At 45.3% G+C, this 22,436-nt stretch overlaps 1 protein-coding gene across 1 annotated transcript in view; it reads right to left on the reverse strand.

Moving 5' to 3' along the window:
* The window catches only part of kif1c (kinesin family member 1C), a 40,918-nt gene extending 23,103 nt beyond the window's left edge, over positions 1-17,815 (reverse strand). The window contains exon 1 of the mRNA XM_047385782.1: positions 17,180-17,815. The gene's annotated coding sequence lies outside the window, so the exon portion shown is untranslated. The remainder of the gene's footprint in view (positions 1-17,179) is intronic.
* Positions 17,816-22,436: the final 4,621 nt, after the last annotated feature.

Here is a 22,436-nt window from a genome sequence, read left to right on the forward strand (position 1 = left end):
CATGCAGACAACCAGCAGCAGCTCCACATCACCAGTCGCTGTGATAAACACCTCGGCTGACGTCTCTATTTGCCTCAGCTGCTTTCAGACACATTTACCATCGCACACATTCTGGCCTTACATGTGAAGCATGTTCCATCAAATGGAGCAGGATGAAGAGCAACCCTCTGAAGCTCCAGAAAGAGATGAGTCATGGTGTTTAGAGGTGCAGATTAATTCCAGATATTTCATGCAGATGATAAGGTGACCTGAAGGAAGGACTGAAGGTGTTTGTTGTTGCAAGCAGGACTCTGTAATCTGGAACATCTACATTCTTGGGAGAAATTTAATCTCTTGTGCTTTTGATTTCATTTCCAAGGTAGCAGACGCATGACGTGCTCACATGTTTACCATCAGTCTACACGGGTGGGAGGAGGGGCTGTGTGTTGTGGAGAAGACACGGGCTGAACAGAGCCGACACACACCGGCTGAACAGAGCCGACACACACCGGCTGACCAGAGCCGACACACACCGGCTGACCAGAGCCGACACACACCGGCTGACCAGAGCCGACACACACCGGCTGACCAGAGCCAACACACACCAGCTGACCAGAGCCGACACACACCAGCTGACCAGAGCCGACACACACCGGCTGACCAGAGCCGACACACACTGGCTGACCAGAGCCGACACACACCGGCTGACCAGAGCCGACACACACAGGCTGACCAGAGCCGACACACACCGGCTCGGACATTCAGTCAGTGGTGGTGATTTAATCCGTCAGATCACTTTAACATGGAAAACAATACATGTTATAAGACAGAAACACTGAAACATGAGATCCAGCTTCAGCTTGAAGAAGCAGGTAACATCTCATTACAGGTCAGAGGTCAGAGTAAACATGAACACTCCGAGGAAGTCCAGATTTGTTCTGATTCTGGTTCGGATCCCCGGCCCAAACGGCTCCTGCAGGTTAGATGAGCTGCAGCTGGAGAGGACCAGCAGCTAGTTAAAGGTAACTCCTGGTTAATTAAAACTCAGCAAAGATTGCCTATAAGTGAAGACCTATCACTCTGCCACATCTACCCTCATTCCAAGGCATACAGACTAATACAATCTAGGAAATGATCAGCTAACAGTTATATTTCACAGTTATTTTGGTTAGAATTAAAGTATTTAAAATAATTCACATATTTCTCATCCTCTGCAGAAAGATTTAGATTGTTTGAAGATCTAATGCAATATTTCTGTTGAATATTTTGTCCTTACTTATGATTTATTAACAATCTTAGATTTGATGTGTTCTTATATTGTATAAAACTCACACTATATTGCCAAAAGTATTCACTCACCATCTAAATAACTGAAATCAGGTGATCAATCCCTTCCATGACCTCAGGTGTATAACATCCAGCAGCAGACATTCAGACTGTTTCTCCAGGCATTAGTGAAAGGACGGGTCGCTCCGTGAACTCCAGCCTGGTTCTGTGATAGGATGCCACCTGTGCAACAAGTCCAGCTCCTAAATATTCCAGCCTCAGCTGTCAGAGGTGTTATTAGAAAGTTGAAGCGATTGGAACGACAGCAACTCATCCACTAAGTGGTAGTCTACGTAACCTGATGGAGCGGGGCAGCAGATGCTGAGGCCTATAGTGCACAGAGGTCACAGACTTTCTGCAGTCGATCACTACAGACCTCCAAACTTCACGTGGCCTTCAGATTAGCTCAAGAACAGTGCATAGAGAGCTTCATGGAAGGAGTTTCCATGGCTGAACAGCTGCATCCAAGCCTTCATCACCAAGTGCAAAGCCTCGGATGCAGTGGAGTAAAGCAAGCCGCCACTGGACTCTAGAGCACTGGAGGAGCGTTCTCTGGAGAGATGAAGAGTGATTCTTCTCCATCTGCTAATCTGATGGATGAGTCTGGGTTTGGCGGTTGCCATGAGAACGGTTCTTGTCTGACTGTATTGTTCCAGGTGTAAAGGTTTGGTGGAGGGGGGATTATGCTGTGGGATTGGTTGTCAGGAGCTGGTCTTGGCCTCTAAGTGAGAGGAACTCTGAATGCTTCAGCAGACCAACAGACAACTCCATGCTCCCAACTTTGTGGAGCAGTTTGGAGATGACCTCTTCCAACATGACTGTGAACCAGAGCACGAAGCAAGGTCCATGAAGACATGGATGAGAGTTTGGTGTGGATGAGCTCAGAGTCCTGACCTCCACCCAATAGAACAGCTTTAGGATGAATTAGAGTGGAGACTGAGAGCCAGACCTTCTGCTCCAACATCAGTGTCTGACCTCATAAATGTGCTTCTGGAAGAATGGTCAAAGTTCTGATGAAGCTAAACCTTGTGGAGCTGTTATAGCTGCAAACGGTGGACCAACGTCACACTGAACCCTACAGATTAGGAATGGGACCTCACTTAAGGTCAACTGCAGGTCAAAGCAGGAGAGGGAACAATTATAATGACATCATAGTGTAGTTTGCCATTTTTAACCAGCAGAACTCTGAGTGCAACGTGACAAAAACATAAAATTTGAAAAAAATTAAAACTGAAATGTATGAAGTTCTGCAATAAATAGAAAAAGCATTTTATAAAATATACAAATGAAATAAACTGCAGATGTTTTGTTTAAATTGAGCTTCATGTATTAATAAAAAAATGTGTGTGCAGGAATACAGGCGGATCTGTTGGATGCAAGGGGCCAGAATCTGACCGACCCGGTCCAGTTCACTCAGATTAAACTGGGATTTATTGCTGGGATTATTCTACATTCTGTTCTGTTTTTGCCTTTTTGTCCCACCCAAAGTTTCAGATCAAACACATTTTAATACAAAAAGCTGATTTCTAATGATGATTTCATTTATTAAAGGGAAACACACTTCCAAACCAACTTAGCCCTCTAAAAAAGTAATTACCCCCCTGTTTACATCATTATTCATCTTTAATTCAGCACCACATTCATTCTGAAGATGAATTGAATTTCATTTGCCACACCAAGAACTACAGAACCGGAAACAGAGCTTACAACATGAAGTAGGCGAAAGAAAGCCCCGCTCAAAGAAATATGTTGCTGCCAAGGTGGAACAACCAGTTCTTAGGGCCAGGGGGTAATTACTTTTTCTCAGAGGGCCAGGTTGCTTCAATTCAGGTTATTTTGTGTAATATTCTAATTTGTTTGATGATCTGAAAGACTTCAGTGGGACAGAAAAACTGAAATCTGTAAGGGTGTAAATACTTTTCCACAGCGCTGTGCGCCCTGTTTGTTGCTTACTGTGTTTCTTCAGGACATTTGTCACTGTTGCACACCATGTTGAGGCTACATGCTGAGAAACCTGAGAACAAGGCCAATAACCTGATCTGGGATCAGATCCGGTGTAACTGCTGCTCCTGAAGCCCGGCAGCAGAAATCCCTTCACTCTGGGTGTTTCTGCTAATCCAGCACAAACTCTCCACAGAACCGCTCCACAGGGCGTGTTTGCTCCGTCAACACGGCCCAGTCACAGCAGGAACACACACAGACAAGATGGTGGACACAGATACTGGACTGGAGTGTGTGTTTAGGTGAGCGAGCAGCCTTCATGCCAGAGACTCAGGGCTGCAGCACTGACTTCATCCCAGTGGCATCTCAACACACACAATAACACACACTCACGGATGCTACCAGCAGCTGAACTGGTCGGCCCAGTCCGACCAGCGGCTGTTTCACTCCAGTCATCAGCTGTTCAAACTGGAGACGTTCCTCTCGTGCTCCTCGTTGTTGTGGCGGCTCGCACATTTAATTCGGATGCACCGTCAGCCAATCAGATTCCTCAAAGACAAAGGCAGCACGCTGCCAGGAATTACGCCAGACCCAAACACAGCCAGTGAGCTGACACCGTCGTGGTACAGTCCAGTGAGCCGAGAGTCAGGGTTCTGCTGAATGACTACATCCAGAGTCTCAGAACCACCGGAGTTTATTAAAGGCCTGAACACAAAGAGGTTCTAGAATCTGTTTGCAAAGACAACCCCCTCATCGAACCGCCATCACAGAAGCTGATCTCCACTTCAGACCTGCTCACCAACTGGGCTCAGTGGGTCATACTGCCCACACTGTGCCCCTTGGAATACCCCCATATAATGACACCACCACTACCAGCCAGAACCATTGATACAATGCAGGATGGATCCATGTTTTCACCTTGCTGTTCCCATATTCGGACCCTAAATTCTAAATGTTGAAGCAGAAATCCAGACCCATCGGACCAGGGAACATTTCTCCCATCTCTTATAGTCCAGTTCTAGTGGGTCTGGGTGAATTGCGGCTTCAGTTTCCTGTTCTTGGGTACCAGGACTGGTACCTGGTGTGGTCTTCTGCCGCTGAAGCTGATCCAAGGTTCCACACCGCAGCTGCTTACTGGACATTTTTTCTTTTTCAGACCATTCTCTGTGAAGGTGAGAGATGGTTGTGTGAAAATCCCAGCAGATCGGCAGGTACTGAAATACTCTGACAGAACCGTCCGGTACCAACAACAATGCTACATTCAAAGTCACTCAAACCCTCGTTCTTCTTTATTCTGATGCTTCTTTTGAACTTCAGTAAGTCATCTCCACTGCGTGTAGATGCCTAAAAGCATTGAGCTACTACCGTGTGATTGGCTGATTTGCTTTTTGTGTAAATCACCCAAACAGGTGTACCTAATAAAATGGCCAGTAAGTGTACATCACTGCCTGAAAGTGTTTTCTGAGATGGACTGAAGAACCAAGACAATCCCTCCTCACATTAATGAGCAGATCTGAGTTTGACCTCATGGTCTTCAGGTGGTCCGAGGTGGATTCCACCCAGTAGGTCAGGAATAGGTCAGGAGGAGGAGATTGTTGTTGAGATGCTTGCTAGAGAAGTTGCCACCAAGAACTTGTTTTAGATAATGAACTGAAGATAGGATGAGCTTAATTCCTGCATCACAACAGACCGTTTCAAACCATCACTGCTTTCTAATAAAATGATGCTGAACATGTCTGTGTTTTAGTGGTCGACTCCACCAGAACATCCTGGAACATCAATAGGACCTGATGGGACCTAGAATCACCTACTTAGAACGTCGATCAGGATCAGAACTGCTGCAGACACATTAACAGGAACATTTATCCACAACCACCACATGATCTAAGGTGATGAGAAGGTTTACGGTTACTTGCTTCTTCAGATGGACCACACAGATTAGATCTGAACCTGTAAACCAAACTCATCCTAGTGTTTCTCCTCCAACTGTCAGGAATGTTGGAGAAAGATGACCAGAACCTCCTCACTAACAGTGCTGTAAGATCTGGACCGTACCTGCAGACAGCCAGTGTTGTATTAGAGCGAGGATCTGTAGGGCAGGTCCAGGTTCTGCAGTTTACAGGAGAACCTACCAACATGTAGCTGAGTCATGGTTTCTGCAGCAAACAGCAACCAGGTTGCAGGTTCATGAAGCCCAACTTTAGAGGCTGGGGTTAAGTCCTTTATTTTAGACCAAAATGCAATGAAAGCAGACAGAGAGTCAACTTTATTCTGTGTAAGGAAGCTAAACCATCAACCAACAGGACATCAGCTGTTTGTGATGCACTTCTGAGCAGAGATTTCCATCTCTAAGCAACATCAAATAAAAGTCATGGCTGATGGACTCTAATCCTGCAGGATAGAGTGTAGCTCGCTCTGATCGACCCCACTGTGTGAGACTAGCAGCTGCTTATCAGTCAGAAATGATCCTGAATCGGACTCTTTGACCCTGATGGAGTAACATCTTCTTTACTGTCATGGACAACAGCTTTGTTCCTCAGTAGATCTGACTCCAGATGTGTCGGTCTCCTGATCTGACAGACTCCAGGAGCCTCATGTCCAGAAGACCGTCCAGCTTTCATACTAAAGGTTTCCGTTAGGGAGAACTTCTGAAACGTGCGGCGCACAAAACATTTCAGATGTATGAAACCATGCGTAGACATGTCACCGCACACGAAGCCTTGATAAATCCTATTATTTAATAGCTGCACGTGGCGCTTGGATTGCCCAGTCCCCGCCCCTAAATACATATGCAAAGTAGCATAAATAGCGGGAAGGCACCACCACGGGTCCAAATAACCATGGCAACAGTGCTGTGACAGTCCGAACCGGTTCCTTTCAGCGGGAAAACACCATGAGGGTGTTTGTAGTCAGTCACAGCAAACCAACAACTTGAATGACATCAGAGACTCAAACCTGACTGAAAATAAAACGTTTGTCGGCTCGAACCCGTTTAGTTCTACAATGTCTGGATCAGATCTTAACGGCGCCATCTAGCTGCAGCATTGAGCTTAATTACAGCTCAATGCTGATGATTATAATGACGTTAACATTCCTCTCCTTAGGAAGACTGTCATCACACACACTACGTGAAGAACCTCAAATAAAAAAAAATGACCTAGAAGCCGCCATCTTGCATGGAGGTTTGTTCCCAACATACATATTATTATTAATTATCATTATTTTGATAGTATAAAGGAATCATGAGTTGAGGAGGCCAAAGTGCCACAGAATTTGCACATCACAAATAGCACATATATTGAATTAAATTTCTGTTCACTAAACCATATTGACTTCCAGATGGGACCCTTATAGCAGTATGGGTCCAGTCTGTAGCTCTGATTACATTCAGAGATCATCTCCTCGCTGCAATGAGAGCCACAGTTTAAGGGAACTTTCTACATCTGAGCAACATCTGGATGAGGCCGACCCATATGGCTGGCATGGCCCGGTTCAGGGATGACTGTTAAATACCCGACCTGTCAGTCAGCTCCCTTTGAGAAGCTCCAGTTGAAAGGACCGTAGAGAGAACTGGAACTGGTACCAGACACCCACGGTCCTCCTGGTTTCCCTCTGAACCACTGAGGCCAGCTCCATGCAGAGCTCCAACATGATTGTCCTGGACAATCTAAACCAGCTGATGAGCCATGCATCATCATGTACCAGCAGGTCAGGAGGATCTCTGACTTCTTCCATTGGTGATGTCCTCCAGCTGAACCAAAGCTGCCATCGTTCCACAGTCAGGAGCAACTTTAGCAGCTATTTCTGGACATGTGTGATTCTCTCCAGCTAGGAACCATCAAACCTGACTTGTTAGGAGTTAATCTGCTGATCCAACACCGTTTTCTTCTCAGTGAGAATGAAGGTGTCCCTTAGATGATTCTCATGCATATATGCTCCTCAGCGCTCAGACTGAGGAGCATTTCCATCTACAGGTGACAGAAACAGAGGAAGTTTCACAGTTTCCATCATTTTCTGAGGTGTGTGACGTTATTGAGGCTGAATGATTCAGTTTTATCGTTCTGGTTTAAACCATAAAAGCTCATGAAGAAACATCAGGTTTGATGCTCCATGAATAAACTGGATGGAGTCATATTTCAGTGGGTTTAGGGGAGGTTCAGTTCTCTGTAGTTTATTATTGTCAATTGAAAACGTTTGTGTGGCTGCTGCACATTTTCACGGCAGGTCAAAGGTTTGCGTGGATTTACGCACACTTTCACGCAACGTTCATTTTAGTACATGCCAAGTTGTGCCACAAGATTTTTGTGCGTAAGTACGCTTCGTACATGAGACCCCAAATCTGACGGGCTTCAGTGCAGAAACAGCTAAAAAAGGCCTTTATTACTTTGTTTTATGGGAGAAAAGTATCCAGACCTTTGAGCTTCTTTTACAGTTAAACAGGATTTCCTGCACCATGCACAAGTATTCACACCCCCTAAACAAACATGTGGCCTCTGTTAACTTATCTGGTGAGCTCTGACCCACTTTTCCTCACCAGTATCAAACTAAAGATTGAAAACAAAGACACCTTTTTATTTTATAAAAATGTTTAGTGACTACTTGTTCTCGGTCCATCATAAAATCCCAATAAGACGGACTGAAGCTTGAGGTTATGAGGTCAAATCTGTAAAGATCCGTTAGGCATGAATACTTTAAGAGGCCCTGCAGAAAGCAGCTGAGACTCATGGTTTCTTCCACAGGAGCCCAAACTCTGAGCAGGAGACATTCATCTGGATGATAATGAGATGGTTCTACAGCAGCTGAAGGTTCTAGCTCAGAAAGCAGATCCAGGAGTGATGCATCGATGTAGAGTTACTCTTTCAGCAGTGATGGACGGCTTTTTAAATTTAGGAACCTGAAGTCACACCAGACGTTCTCAGCAGCAGTTAGAAAATGCAGCATAAATGTAGAGAAAATTATCTCTGGGTTCCTTTTGTCTGATCCTGCTTGTGGTGGTCATGGACAGGATCTGTAGGCCTATCCATGAAGAAGAAGGTCTCTGGTTTGTTGCACCTCAGGATCTCATCTTGATTTTTTGCAGATGATGTGGTTCTGTTGGCCTAATGACCCCCAGGGTTCACTGGAGCGGTCCACGGCCCGGCGAGAAGCCGCAGGGCTGAGAGTCAGGTTGTGTTTGAGGTCATGGTTCTGAACGAGATAAAGTGTTCCCTCCAAGGACGGTCATCTAATGGAGGAGCTGGAAAGGAGCTTCTACTGTAACTAACTCTATGTTCTCTCTTTCAGACTCTAACCTTGAAAACTGGCTCAGAGTTTATCTGTTCTTTCTTTCTAGATGAAACGACTAAAGGAGCTACATCCATTAACATTTACTTTTCCTTCCCATAGAAAGTACCCCTGGATCAGTGCTTCTTTGTTCTCTTTGTGTCTCTGCTCTGTTCTCTCAAACCCCCAGTGGGTCGTGGCAGATGGCCGCTCACACTGAGCCTGGTTCTGGTTCTGCTGGAGGTTTCTTCCTGTTAAAAGGGAGTTTTTCCTCTCCACTGTCGCTACATGCATGCTCAGTATGAGGGATTGCTGTAAAGTCAACACCAGTGACTGTCCACTGTCTCTACATGCTCATCCAGGAGGAGTGAATGCTGCAAGTCACTGACTGGATGCAATCTGCTGGGTTTCCTTAGATAGAAAAACTTTTTATCCATTTTGAATAAATAACTGAATCTGACTAAACTGTTCAATGGTTACGATTAACTGGAATGTATGAACCTGACTGTTGTGAAGAACCTTGAGACGACATGTGTTGTGAATTGGAGCTATAGAAATAAACTGAATTGAATTGAATTGAGTCGGGATCAGTGGTCCGGTTGGCAGATCTGAATGCTCCCCTGTGGAGGTTTTCAGGCCATGTTCCACTGGGTGGAGAACCTGAGAAGGTGCCAGAACTCAAGAGGAGGAACTATATCCCCCTCTGGGTTGGAACTTCTATAATGAGCTGGAGAGGGATGAGTGGGTTTTCCTCCTGGGCCTGTTAACCCTGCGACATGATCTCAGATGAGGAGGATCAGCGTCAAACTGGTAGAAACTTCTGCACCTGATGGGAGTTTGTTGCTTTTCTTCAGTTACTCTGGATCCACCTGATTGATAATATTCAGTCACTGCAGCTACAGACAGACTGGTTCCTGGTTCCTGTTTCATCTTCTCACCTAAAAATCATAATGTTTGTTTCTCACACTTTGTTTTCTCAGCATTTCGCTGCTTCGTCATTTTATATCTTTGCTGTTGTGGTCGTTTGATACCTGTTGGAGTAATGGAGCGGTCTACCAGGACGTCAACCTGCAAGGCGTCCACTCGTCCCTGCCTGAAGGACGCTTTGAACCTGCTTTAACAGCTAATTATTTAGTCATTGTATTTACAAATATAGCCATATTATTACCACTCAGTAATAATATAGAGTAGGTTTGATAGGAGATCATAATTCACCACATTTCTGTTCTGTCAACTGGTCCAAACTGGGCTCAGAATCAAAATAAATGGAATGTTTTCAGTAATAATATATATTGGATTAAACTACAACACAGATCTGAACATATTTATGGCCATTTATCTCAGATTTCATGAAAAGCCAGTTTACTAAAACAGATTAAAAAAGCAGGAGGACAGATTCCGATCACAGAGCAGAGCGATGTAAACAGCTGATAACTTGATCCTGTTTGACTCCAGATCAGGTCCGATCATCGTCCCTCTTTCATGGGTGCATGCAGAGAAGCACCGGTCGGTTCCCACACTCGGGCCTCTGTTCAGGAATGTGATAATGAACGTCTCCATGCCTCACACACATCTGACGCTTGATGTGTGCACACACTCTGCTAAAGATAGACGCCGGCTCACTGCAACGCCCAGTGTGTAAAGAACATGCAACTCCTAACACCCAGTTTGGACCGGCGGTTCTGACTCGTCTCTCTGAGTCCTGTTTATGGGACAATGGAGCATGTGCTGCCTCCGTGTGCAGCAGGAAACAACAGTACTGCAGCCTAAGCAACAACTAGCTGCTGACAGCAGATCAGCTGACCTCACCAGCTGATCCGTTCGGTGCTGCGGTAGCTGCTGCCTGGTCTGCTACAAACCCAGAAGGCCGAGACGTTCTGGTCAGTTTGGATCCAGTTAAGCACACAGAATCAGAAGTACGGTAAAATGAGACGGCAGATTTCTCCACTATGAACAAGTTCAAATGGAAGATTTAACGATCATCTCCAGATTCTTTCACCAGTCATGCTGCAGCTAGAACAGCCACAGCTGATCCAGAGCCGAGACCCGTTTACATCAGAACCTCTGTGTACTGTCCCGCTCCAAACCACCCTGTCTGCCACAACCATCAGTACCTGCCAGAGATGGTCCACTGGGTCAGTCTGTGGAGGACCGCCTGCAAGTATCACTAAATGGTTGAGAGTTTTTGGTCTGTAGAGGTCCCTGCAGAGGACAGTGAGGGGAGCTGAGAAGGTCACCTTAGTGTCCCTTCAAGATCCCAGAGAACCGCAGCCTTGTTTAAAGTTGGGATATTAATTATACAAATAACGAATAAAGTGTATTTATTAATCTGAACAGAACATTATGACCAGGTATGAAGCTGTAGTGAAACCTTCAGACCTTGGAGAGGAACGCTGTGACTCAACACTAGTATAATGACATGAAGATGTATGGAGAACTCAGACGCGGACCAGAATCTGCTGATTTATAAACCCTGACCGGTGACCGACTAATCAGAAACTCAAAAATCAGATCTGAACAGACCGCACTAAAAGCCACCAAGGGGTGCTGACAACAACACTCTACACTGTAGAGGCTCCTACTAACGGAAGAAGAAGAAGAATACAAGTTAGATCCTTTTGGTCTCAGTGAGGTCCTTAACATGAAGGAGCACTGAGATGTTAGAGGATAATGAAACTGTAGTTAAATGAGATGCTGAAACATCTTCGCTGTTCATTCAGGCTGCAAGTAAGTGAGAGAGAGCAAGACTTTCAGTAGACAACAGGAAGGCTGAATGTATTCCACATTACTCTGTTTTATCACGTTTGGGTTCAGCCTCCGTCTGTCATGGACCACGCTTAATTTGGCAGCTTTTTGGAATTCCCAGCGTTAGGTATGGATCTGCTTTCTCTACTGAATCCACACAGACAACTGTTTTCGTAATGCAAGCCATGCTAATTCCTCAGATCAGATAATAAAGCCCGTTCAAAATGTGAGTTCAGTCTTTGTCTGATTGTAACTGATTTCCTGAATCGGTTTTCACAAAATCAGAGATTGGAAATTTGGCAAAAATCTCTGATTGGTGCATCTCTGATTACAGGAACGTCAGAAGGTCTAAAGCCAGTCAGCATTCGCAGACGCAGTAAACATGTCCCCACCTTATGGAGAACAACCACAGAACTAAACCTCTGGAACCACCAGGTCTAAGAAAATATGAGCTGCTGGGGTTTGAAGTCAACAGTTGGTGCTGTTGAACCCTTGATACTTTTGCTGGGGAGGCATCTCCAACGTTCAGTAGAGCTTATTTGGTTTAGGTAGAACCGACAAACCCCAACATAACCCACCCAGAAAGATGGACTCAGTCCCTCCTCTGAAGAGGTGTTCTTAAACCTGTACCGGGTTCTACCTGTACTGGTCCCACAGACAGTGATGTCCTGCTAAACTCCATCAGGTTTGGGTCAGAGGCGTTGTGCTGTTGGCTGATAACATTGCAGAAGAATCCAAACAACATGAAGTTATAAATACACACACACACACACACTGACAGCTGAGATGCCAGCTCAGCCACTCGGGCTAACATTAGAGACACGAGTAGAGACGACCTGGTTTGGAGCTGAGGCCTGGAGGGGACACAAACACACCTGTGGCTCAGGTGAGGAAGGAGCACAACAGACAGTATCAAGAATAACCGGATCAATTTGAACAGGAACCAGATCAAGAATCTGGATCAAGCCTATTATTTCAGAACATTTCCACCATGACCCGTTGTAAACCTGCTTGTAGAAGAACCTGCAGCTTGTTAAAGAACAACACAGCTGAACTGACAGTGACTCCATCTAATCCTGAGCTCCACACCTGCAGCTGTGGAAAAACCCCACCTGAGTGGAGACGTCCCAGTGGGAATACCAGAGTGAGACGCTGAATAGGAGGGTGGGGTGGGAATGTTCTCCCAGAACATTAGATCAATTAAAGCTTCTTTCTCAAGGAAATGATGATGAAGATAAAGAAACAAAAAGAAAAAGTTTTACTTTTGTACTTTTTTGTTGGAGTTTTCCCGTTTTTCCCGATTTCTTTGTTTTCAGAGCCGCAGAATGTGGAGGACGGGTGTAAACCTTCAGGAATGTGTGTTAAAGAAGCAGCCGAGGCATCATGGAGCTAATTAGCAGATTACTGTTAAATGAAAGCAGCTGACAGGAATCTTCATGCAGCTGAGCTGCAACAGAAAACTGACTCGACTTAAACAGAAAACAGCAGATTTGATTCATCTGCAGAAAGCACATTAATAACAACATCAGAGGGTTTCGTTTTCTACTAACTATGGGTTTGGTTCTGTTGTGGTTCTTCAATGTTAGACGTTTATCATCTGGATCCAGTTGAAATGAATCCATGTATTTATCTTTCAGCTGCAGGGATACTGAGCCGTTTCTGGTTGGGGTTCAGCTTTCAGGTAAAATACCTCAGGTCCAAACTGCAGAGAAACATTTTATCTGTATTTATAGTGATTTCACTCATCATTAGTTTAAAGAACCAAGTCAGTCTCCAGGGTTCTTAAGGGTTCTAAAAACGTCTGATATGATCCAACTATTTTATTAAAAACTAAAAAACAATCATTTTCAATTACTGCTGAAAAATATATTGCTGATTACACTGAGAAATATACGACAACACTTAATGTCATCTATGGTACCGATCTATGGTACTGATCTATGGTTCCGATCTATGGTTCCAATCTATGGCACTGATCTATGGTACCAATCTATGGTTCCGATCTATGGTTCCGATCTATGGTACCGATCTATGGTTCCGATCTATGGTTCCGATCTATGGTTCCGATCTATGGTACCGATCTATGGTTCCGATCTATGGTACCGAACGATGGTTCCGATCTATGGTACCGAACGATGGTTCCGATCTATGGTACCGAACGATGGTACCGATCTATGGTTCCGATCTATGGTACCGAACGATGGTTCCGAACTATGGTACCGATCTATGGTTCCGATCTATGGTTCCGATCTATGGTACCGATCTATGGTTCCGATCTATGGTACCGATCTATGGTACCGAACGATGGTTCCGATCTATGGTTCCAATCTATGGCACTGATCTATGGTACCGATCTATGGTTCCGATCTATGGTTCCGATCTATGGCACTGATCTATGGTACCGATCTATGGTACCGATCTATTGTTCCGATCTATGGTTCCGATCTATGGTTCCGATCTATGGTACCCATCTATGGTTCCGATCTATGGTACCGAACGATGGTTTTGATCTATGGTACCGAACGATGGTTCCGATCTATGGTACCGAACGATGGTACCGATCTATGGTTCCGATCTATGGTACCGATCTATGGTTCCGATCTATGGTACCGATCTATGGTACTGATCTATGGTTCCGATCTATGGTTCCAATCTATGGCACTGATCTATGGTACCAATCTATGGTTCCGATCTATGGTTCCGATCTATGGTTTCAATCTATGGCACTGATCTATGGTACCGATCTATGGTTCCGATCTATGGTTCCGATCTATGGTACCGATCTATGGTTCCGATCTATGGTTCCGATCTATGGTACCGATCTATGGTTCCGATCTATGGTACCGAACGATGGTTCCGATCTATGGTACCGAACGATGGTTCCGATCTATGGTACCGAACGATGGTACCGATCTATGGTTCCGATCTATGGTACCGAACGATGGTTCCGAACTATGGTACCGATCTATGGTTCCGATCTATGGTTCCGATCTATGGTACCGATCTATGGTTCCGATCTATGGTACCGATCTATGGTACCGAACGATGGTTCCGATCTATGGTTCCAATCTATGGCACTGATCTATGGTACCGATCTATGGTTCCGATCTATGGTTCCGATCTATGGCACTGATCTATGGTACCGATCTATGGTACCGATCTATTGTTCCGATCTATGGTTCCGATCTATGGTTCCGATCTATGGTACCCATCTATGGTTCCGATCTATGGTACCGAACGATGGTTTTGATCTATGGTACCGAACGATGGTTCCGATCTATGGTACCGAACGATGGTACCGATCTATGGTTCCGATCTATGGTACCGATCTATGGTTCCAATCTATGGTACCGATCTATGGTTCCGATCTATGGTTCCGATCTATGGTACCGATCTATGGTTCCGATCTATGGTTCCGATCTATGGTACCGATCTATGGTTCCGATCTATGGTTCCGATCTATGGTTCCGATCTATGGTTCCGATCTATGGTACCGATCTATGGTTCCGATCTATGGTACCGAACGATGGTACCCATCTATGGTTCCGATCTATGGTTCCGATCTATGGTTCCGATCTATGGTACCGATCTATGGTTCCGATCTATGGTTCCGATCTATGGTACCGATCTATGGTTCCGATCTATGGTTCCGATCTATGGTACCGAACGATGGTTTTGATCTATGGTACCGAACGATGGTTCCGATCTATGGTACCGAACGATGGTACCCATCTATGGTTCCGATCTATGGTTCCGATCTATGGTTCCGATCTATGGTACCGATCTATGGTTCCGATCTATGGTTCCGATCTATGGTACCGATCTATGGTTCCGATCTATGGTTCCGATCTATGGTACCGATCTATGGTTCCGATCTATGGTTCCGATCTATGGTTCCGATCTATGGTTCCGATCTATGGTACCGATCTATGGTTCCGATCTATGGTTCCGATCTATGGTACCGATCTATGGTACCGAACAATGGTTCCGATCTATGGTACCGATCTATGGTTCCGATCTATGGTTCCGATCTATGGTACCGATCTATGGTTCCGATCTATGGTTCCGATCTATGGTACCGATCTATGGTACCCAACGATGGTTCCGATCTATGGTACCGAACGATGGTACCGATCTATGGTTCCGATCTATGGTACCGAACGATGGTTCCGATCTATGGTTCCGATCTATGGTACCGAACGATGGTTCCGATCTATGGTTCCGATCTATGGAACTGATTGATGTGATTTAAATATATAAACAACAAATAAACAGATTAAACTGGAATGGAAATATTTTCTGCCATTTTTTTCTTACAGCAGGGAAACGTGTAGCAGCCTTGTTTCGGCCAGCTGACAGGCAGTTCACAGCAGCAGGTGAAGCAAAACTGCCTCACTGTTGTCTAATTATCTGCTCTCACTGTCAGAATCTTCTGTTGTTCTGCTCAGGTTTCCTTCTTTAAACGACCCGGGTCTCTGGAACGGGTCAGGAAGGAGGAGCATCGGGTCAGTTCACTCCTTCACCAATTCATGCCTCCATTTCATCCCTTCATGCTTCTATTTTACAGCTGAACTGAAGCCATCATGTTTTGGTTCTTTTCATCAGGGTTCCTGCCTAAACTTTCATTTTTAGACTTTTCCAGACTCATATTTTAAAACTTTTCTTCTCTATAATAATTGAGACATTTAAAGAGTAAAAAATATAAACCAGAAGAAGGTCGGAATGGCAGCTGGATCAACGTATCTGACCTGAAAGCTGATTACTTGAAGCACGGTCTACCAGGACTGGATGACATCAGAGAAACATGTAGCTGTGATGACATGACCTAATAAACGACGGCGGTATCGATGAAGACACACGTGTTCCTGAGCTTCATCATCTGACCTGCTGCAGATGTTCCTCAGCGATGGAGCGGTCCATCAAACTGGCCCAATTTAACAGCGTCATCCAGCGCGGGAATTCCTGACACCTGGAAAACATCCTGCAAGCATGAATGAAGAACCGCACAGACTCACTGAGGCACATCCTGCAGCTCGGTTTGGTTTCTAGAGCAACTCAGTTCTGGACTGAATTTAAAACGTCTGAATTCAGGAATGTTGGGAAACTGGAGTTTGTTTGGTCAGTGAGTTAAAAGAAGCGAACATGAAGGAATGTCCCAATCAATAAGTGATGAAATACAATCAAATAATCAATGTTCTTATTGACACGATTCTTTTCAGGTTTTAATTCTGGAAAAACAAACGTTTCCATTTTCACTTTTTTCCATACAACTAAAATGATTAAAGCAAATTTCAGACTTTCAAGATTTCATAGAAACTATTCAATGCATTCTTTAATGTTTTCCATTATTGTGGTTCTGATCCGGATGACTCCTGTAAATGATGAGCCCTAAGTACGAACCGGTGCATGTTCAGAACCAGTCAGAACCACTGCAGACAGGAAGAAGAATGAGCAGCACCTGAGGAGCAGGTATGTGAGGCGGGAAAATGAACAACATATCGGATCAGAACTGGTATCTATAGATGGGATGCAGCTGCTGGTACGAGGAGAATCTTTTATTTATGTGAAATGAAAAATGTTTGCAGCCAGAATGTTGGTTTCTGTTTCTCACCAAGAAAAGAAAAATGATTTGAGTCCAAAGTTCTGTTAAATCTGAGGATGAGTGAGAACTTCACTGACCGGACCTCCTGAGGACATCTACCTGTTTGAAATCTGTGGGAAAACTTTTCCCTTTTTAATTCATCTCCCTGAGTTCACGTAGAGTCACTAAAATCTAGATGTTCTGACTGGATTCTAGAGCAGAATCTCAACTAACAACCATATGAACCCTGGAGGTTCTGGTTCCCTGTGGTGCAGCAGGAAACATTTGACCACTTATGGAAGGCACCGGTTCTGATTGGACCTCAGGTCCCTGAGCGTGACTCACCTCTACCTGACCGGAGGAAACCCGCAGTCTCGTGGACCCCACGCGTGGTTCCGTTCAGACTGACGTCATGATGTCCTCGTGCAGGAAAACCGACCAAACAAGTAAACAAATAAACAAACAACCCTGCTGGGATCTCAGCCGCTCCTGATCCTGGTTCTGGTTCTAGATGTGCTCCAGGCCTGTCGGTACCGGGACAGCCAGGCGGCGCAGCGGGGCGGGGGCGCTGCTGGGTCTCCCCTCAGAATAAAACTTTATTCCCACTCTAACCGGATCTCCGAAACTCTAACGGAGGATCCGGAGCAACTTTTCTCGGGGTGACGTCACCGTCCGGTACTGGAGGCCGTCTGAGGGGACCGGAAGACGGAGGGCCGGGCTGAGGGAAAGTTAAGGCCCGGCAGGCAGGCAGCAGACTGGGCGGTGAATCACGGCCGGTCCCGGGACAGAAAGTGGCTGAAACTCGGTAATCCGGCCGGTATCCGCAGGTCCGGTTCCGGTCCGCCGGGAGGGGGAGGAACTCAAGGAGAACCGGGCCCGAACGGAGGAGAAGGAAAAGTTGAGAGGGGAGAGAGGCTGGCCGGTGGCCTGGCCGCGCGGCGGGTGAGTGCGTGGGGGAGAGTGCGGGCGCGTCCCCGTGGAGCGGAGAGCCAGCCCCGCTCCGCCCCGCATCAGTCCTCGCTCCTCCTCCTCCTCTTCCTCCTCTTCCTCACAGGCCACCACACAGAGCTGCGACACGCTAACAGAGGTCTCACTCTGACAAAGCTTCCTCTGACTGGACCTCATCGTTTATCCATCACCTTTCCACTCATTTTCACACCACTTAACCCACACCTACTGTCCGCTCCGGCCCAGTTCGGTTCAGTTTTATTTATATAGCTCCAATTCACAACACATGTCGTCTCAAGGTTCTTCACAACAGTCAGGTTCATACATTCCAGTTAATCGTAACCATTGAACAGTTCAGTCAGATTCAGTTATTTATTCAAATTTAATAAAAAGTTTTTCTATCTAAGGAAACCCAGCAGATTGCATCCAGTCAGTGACTTGCAGCATTCACTCCTCCTGGATGAGCATGTAGAGACAGTGGACAGTCACTGGTGTTGACTTTGCAGCAATCACTCATACTGAGCATGCATGTAGCGACAGTGGAGAGGAAAAACTCCCTTTTAACAGGAAGAAACCTCCACCAGAACCAGAACCAGGCTCAGTGTGAGCGGCCATCTGCCACAACCGACTGGAGGTTTGAGAGAACAGAGCAGAGACACAAAGAGAACAAAGAAGCACTGATCCAGGAGTACTTTCTATGGGAAGGAAAAGTAAATGTTAATGGATGTAGCTCCTTTAGTCAGCAGTTCTTTTTGGACCGGTTCTGCTCAGAAGCACCAATGCTTGTGGTGAAATGATCCAAGGCTGCATCCAGTAAGTCCTGTCTCAGCAGACATCAGTACTTCATTAGATGAAGCACCAGTTAGTGACCTAACCCTGCTTTGAAGTGAACCAGAACTTTCTCCCTGACCTGTCTGCTGTGGTCCTGGGTCTTTATGATGCTGGTTGTTCTCTAAGGTTCTGTAGAGAACCTTAGAGGCCAGAAGCAGAACAGCTGCATTCATACTGAGGTTAAATTACACACAGCTTGAAGGACGGTCTGTGGAGGTCGAGTGCAGGAACCGGGTCTGGGTCTGATCCTGGTGAAGATGTGTGATGTTCCAAAGACCAGGTGACACCCTTGGTGGTGTTTTTCATGAGTCATCAGTAATATGATGCTCTGATGCAGGTAAATACATCCAGAAGAAAAAACATTTTCTGAATGAGCATCATCTCATCTTTTTGTGTGATTTCAACACAAAGAATAAAGGTTTATTGATCTTAAATTCAGTTTAGTTAAATCTGTGTTCAGTGCAGAATGACCCACTTCAGGTCTGAAAAGTGAAACTGTGTTTAAAAAGGGTGAAATATGTCTTTAATTTGCAATCAGAAATGAATCTGTAAACCCTAACCCTTGCATGGTTTTAGTGGTGCTCAGCCGTATGTTCCTATAATCCTCATACTGTACCAACACATGCAAGTCACAACAGAAAATATGTCTGCCCCCTGATGGAATGCCGCCCTGGGCCGTGACCCATAAGGCCAATAACACAAAGTGCTACTGGGTGGAGGACAGAGACGAATGAATGTCTACTGGTGAAGATGAAGAGTTGTTACCAGAACTCTGACAGAGTGGATCATCTCTCAGACAGAGAACATCTGAGGTCAGCGTTCAGACAGTTAAAAGAACAGTCTGGTTGCTTCACATGATGAGGGACAGGTTCACAAGCTGCTGTCCAACCTGGGAGACATGAGTTGGTCCTCTTCAACTCTTCAAACAGGAGCTGATCAAATAAATAACACGTCATGGCAGTGATGGAGGGAGCTGAAGTAGAGCAGCAGAAGTCACAGAGCAGGTTGAAAACCCCCTGGAGCGTGAAGGAGGATCCCTGAGTGTCTGCAGCTACATCAGCTTCACCTACTGCCTCCGTGTGTCACGTCAGGGCGTGGTTGTGTGATTTCCAGGCTGTACAGAGAGAAGACTGGAGCTCCTTTAGGAGATATGAAGCAGCTCCTGGTCAGGCAGATTGTTCCAGTTTCAGGTTTAAACTTGGATCAAAGCTGCAGAGAATAAATCAGTCACATGAGCTCCTCTGTGGGGTGTGGAGCTGCTGGGACGCCTGCCTTTGTGAGGACACAATGACGGCAGTACAAAGACGTGTGTGTGTGTGTGTGTGTGTGTGAAACAAGGGAGGGAGGGGCAGGAAACACCTGGAAGTCAGGAAGCACCCACACACCCACCCACACACACACACACACACACACACACACACACACACACACACACCCACCCACACACACACACACACACACACACACACACACACACACACACACACACACCCACACACACACACACACACACACACACACACACACACACACACACACACACCCACACACACACACACACACACACACACACACACACCCACACACACCCACACACACACACACACACACCCACACACACACACCCACCCACACACACACACACACACCCACACACACACACACACACACACACACACACACACACACACACACACACACACACACACACACACACACACACACACACACACACACACACACACACACACACACACACACCCACACACACACACACACACACACACACACACACACACACACACACACAATCAACTGTAAAACAAGCCATTACGTTTATTTCAGTTCTACTCCTACATTTGGATGGCTGTTGCTTCTGACCTTTGACCTCCTAATGATCTACCTCTGAGCTGCATGCTGATTGGACCAGACTAACACACACAACTCCTCAGATAAGTCCCGGTTCCTTTGATGGTGCAATGATTGGGTCTAAAGTCCCGAATCATGAAGTGTTGAGTCTGGTAGAAAATACCCAGAGTTCACAGCACTGTGTGAACAGAGCTGCAGCTCCCCCATGTGGACACTAACATTACAGCACTGCTGAAGCTACATCGTTTGACATTCATTTATTTTAATAGAACTTTTGCATTGAGTTTGTCCAGATTGTGGAGTAAAATATGAATGATCTTTGTAAATAAAGTGTCACTGACTTATATTAAAAAGTGTTTAAAGGGTTTAAATGTTGGAGAAAATATTTTGATGCATAATATTTCAGGGCAGTTTTTTAAAGAGCATTTTATGGAGTTATTTATTTACTAGCATCTTTGAACCAATAAAAAAATGTAAATGTAAAAAATACCAAATGTTGGGTTTTTCTGTAAAAGTCAGACTCTGCAGCCCAGATGGATGCTTCAGGCTTCATCAAGCGTGGTACCGATCATCATAAAAACAGATTATTTTCTGCTTGAACATTTCAATTATTTGCTCAAACTCATTTTTCCATCACGGTTGGCTCCCTTTAAGAGTTCAGCTCCACGTCTGTCTGGTTCTGTTCTGTTGTGCTTTAGATATTCTGTATTTTATATTTTAGGTTGTTGGGTTTTTATTCTTCGTGGCTGTACGGTGGAGCAGTTGGTTCCACTGCTGCCTTGCAGCAAGAAGGTCCTGGGTTTCTGCATGGAGTTTGCATGTTCTCCCTGTGCATGCGTGGGTTCTCCCCGCCTCTGTATGCGGGTTAACCTGTCCTCAGTAGACCACAGGAGATGGGTACCAGCACCACTGCAACCCGGTGTGGAAGAAGAAGGTTTAGAAACTGGATGGATGCTTCTTCTGCTGGTGATGAAGGTTTTACTTAACTGTCAGAGATGATGGTAATAAATCTGACCTGATCTTGCTCTCCAGATATCAAGCTGAGTTCCAGCCTTAACCAGATGGATGTTAAAGATGTAGGGACATCTAGTGGTACGTAGAGCATATAACAGCTTCTCATCGACAGTAAGCTGCAGTAAATCCAGAGTGAAGACAGGAAAACTGTTTGGATGATCTGGTTTTCTGCAGATTGTTGAGGAGTCAGGATGAGGACATCAGCTTCTCTGAGCTCTTTGTTCCAACAAAATATGAAGGAAATTCTCAGAAATGTGGATTTCTTGGCTGAAGTAAAATGTCGTTATAATCTTTTCCTGCTGACAGATCGATGCGACTAAACTCTGGAATATTTATGTGAGAACATCCGACTAAACCTCTCCTGATTTAGGTCTGATAGACTTAACACGATTGTTTCTCCTTGCTCCAGAATAATGAGATTTATTATACGACTTTGTTCAGATTCAGAAGTTTACATACACAAAGATCCCTTAAAACCATTTTAAAAGCCCAGATGATGATGTCATTCACTTTGTAATCCACAACATGTGAGATAAATGGAGGCTTACCTGTGGATGACCTCAAACGCTGGAACTCTGCTTCCACGTGTGAAAATCAACTGAAATTAGTCAAGATATCGGGAAGAGGGTTGTGGAGCTCCATAAGTCCGATTGATCCTGAGGTCCAATTTCCAGTTTCATGTTCATGTGTTCAAATAAATGTAAAGAGCATGGATATGTCCAACCTCCCACCATTCAGGAATGATGTTCTGTGTCTCAGAGATGGACTTATTTTGGTGTGAAATGTGTGAACCATCTGCAGAATAAAGGACCTTGTACAGATGCTGCTGAAGTTGGCAAGAGAGCGTTCTTATTCACAGTGAAAAGTGTCCTCTGATAACATGGACTGACAGGCCACTCAGAGTGGAAGAAGCCATTACTCCAAGAACAACATAAAAAAC

This window comes from Girardinichthys multiradiatus, chromosome 14 (genome assembly GCF_021462225.1).
Source record: "Girardinichthys multiradiatus isolate DD_20200921_A chromosome 14, DD_fGirMul_XY1, whole genome shotgun sequence".
Lineage (NCBI taxonomy): Eukaryota > Metazoa > Chordata > Actinopteri > Cyprinodontiformes > Goodeidae > Girardinichthys > Girardinichthys multiradiatus.